At 55.0% G+C, this 2,386-nt stretch overlaps 1 protein-coding gene across 1 annotated transcript in view; it reads left to right on the top strand.

Moving 5' to 3' along the window:
• GALNS (galactosamine (N-acetyl)-6-sulfatase) overlaps window positions 1–2,386 on the top strand; it is a 22,328-nt gene that overhangs the window by 1,119 nt on the left and 18,823 nt on the right. The window lies entirely within an intron of this gene.

Below are 2,386 nucleotides of genomic sequence, written 5' to 3'. Positions count from 1 at the left end.
CAGGGCTCGAACCCGTGTCCTCTGCATTGGCAGGGGGATTCTTAACCACTGCGCCACAAGGGAAGGCGGAAGCGCGGAGTCTTAACCACTGGACCGCCAGGGAAGTCCCGGGTGGTACTTTCATTAGTGGGAAATTGTAAAATCCCGCCGACACCTCACCCGAGGCATCTCTTCCACCTGTTGTGCCTGAGTTGTATCCTTGATAGTAAACACAGCGCCACCCTGAGTTCTGTGAGCCGTTCTAGCAAATTATCCAACTTTGGGGGCCGTGGGGATGGGTTGTGGGAGCCTTGACTTACAAGAGGCCCAGGATGTGGGCCTGGCATGTGAAGTGGGGGCAGTCTTGTCGGGCTGAGCCCTTGACCTGTGGGGTCAGATGCCAGGTCCAGGTAGGCAGTGTCAGACGGAGCTGAATTGTTGCACTCCCAGCCGGTGCCCGGAGGCCAGTTGCTGTGGTCACCCACCCACACACATTTGGTGTCAGAAGTGAGTAAAAATAGCTCGAAGCTCCCCAGAAGACCAGCAGAGACACTCCCAGGAGCCTTTAGACCACGGCCACGGGCCTCACGTGGCTGCTGGGCGGTCCTGGCTGGTCGGAATTGCGGGGTGCTGTGTGTGTAAAAAACACGCTCAGATTTCAGAGACCTAGTACAAGAAAAAGACATATAATACATCTCATGTAATTTTTTTATTATGAAAATAATTCTTTATTACAAAAAGTTAACAACATTCAAATAAGCCGGAAAAGATCGCAGAAACCCATCCATAGTAGCACCACCCAGAGGTGACACAGAGCATGCTTCTCGTTACCCATAACTGTTCAGACACGCCGGCTTCCGTAGAGGGACCCGGAAGCTCCTCTCCTCTGGAGCCCGCCGCGATGGCTGGTTCGGAAACTTTGTTTCATGACGAACACGTGCATCTTGGAAATGCTCGCTGTGTCAGCGAGTCAGCCTTTTCAAAGCTGAGGTTCCTGGGCAGGAAGGCTGTTTAAGTACATAAATTATTGGGGCAAGCGGGGCTTAACTGAGCACTTAGCCTCTCCGATTTCTGCCCCTCCCCTTCTCTCCAGGTGACAGTTCATTAGTAAAGGTTGATGCTGCAGGCTGGTTGAGATGGTCGTTTTCTGGATTTACGGGGCTGCAGAAAGTACAACTTGTGCCCACACCCACCTGTGTCTCTTTGCCCGTTACCGGAGCCGCTGGGCTCTGTCGGAGGCCCTGAGTGGTGGAGGGGCACCGGCACTGGGCACGTCTCACTCGAGGGGGGCTGACCCAGGGGCCCGTCTGCCTGGGTGCCCAGGGTGGGTCCAGGAAACAGGAACAGTGGGCCAGGAGGCCCCAATGCCCTGACTCTCCTCTGCGGGTTCCTCCTGTGACTTTGGGGTTCTTTGGCAGCTGAAGCTCGGAGAAGTCGGGGAGACCTCTTGTCCTGGTCAGCGACTGACAGGAAACACACTCAAAGCGACTTTAGCGGGAGTGGGGGCCGAGGCTCTCCCGACTGGACAGGCTTCAGGCCCCCCAGCTCTGTGTCCTCACCCAGGCGGTCATCAGGCCTGGCAGGAGGCGCAGGCCCTGGTAGGCATCAACTTGTGGAAGAATTTAGAAGAGGCTGAGAAGCTCCATTCTCTAAGGCTGATGGGTGATGGGGCCGGGGCGCAGGGACAGAGCTCCCTCCTGCCCGGCTGGGCCCGAGCGCCGTCTGTGTCTCAGTTCTTTACTTGTAAAACAGGACTAAGGAGGACGCCCTGTGGCTACCGGGAAGGGTAAGGCCAGGCTGCACAGAGGCCAGCCCCTGTGTCCCCACGGTGGGCCCATCCAGCCAGTGCCCCCACCCTGACCCTCCAGGGCCTCGCACACGTGTCGATGTTGACACACACACGGGTAATAATCCCTCGTAGCTGTGTGTGGCCCCTGCACTGCCCAGAAGTCTTTTTTTTTTTTTTAATTTTTATTGGAGTGTAGTTGCTTTACAGTGTTGTGTTAGTTTCTACTGTACAGCAAAGTGAATCAGGTATACGTATACATATATCCTCTCATTTTTGGATTTCTTTTCCATTTAGGTCACCAGAGAGTACTGAGTAGAGTTCCCTGTGTTATGTTCTCATTAGTTACGCCCAGAAGTCTTGAAGTTCCCACCGAGTGATGGCAAGGCCGAGGCCAGGAAGAGGACCGTAGGCCCGGGTTCCCGGCTGCCTTGGGAGCACGGGTGGGCGATCACGTGGGAGAGGGGAGACATCCTTCACACTCTGTGGGAGACCCTGCCCAGGGTGCCATGGAGGACGGTCTCATGGAACCCGTGATAGCCGTGCAAGGTGGATGTTAACATCCCTATTTTTATAGCTAAGAAAGCCTACCGATAAGTGATAATAGAACTTGATTCAGCA

Source organism: Lipotes vexillifer, unplaced genomic scaffold (assembly GCF_000442215.2).
Source record: "Lipotes vexillifer unplaced genomic scaffold, Lipotes_vexillifer_v1.1 scaffold23, whole genome shotgun sequence".
Lineage (NCBI taxonomy): Eukaryota > Metazoa > Chordata > Mammalia > Artiodactyla > Lipotidae > Lipotes > Lipotes vexillifer.
The sequence above is the reverse complement of the archived record's forward strand: the minus strand, read 5'-3'. Positions and strand labels throughout refer to the sequence as shown.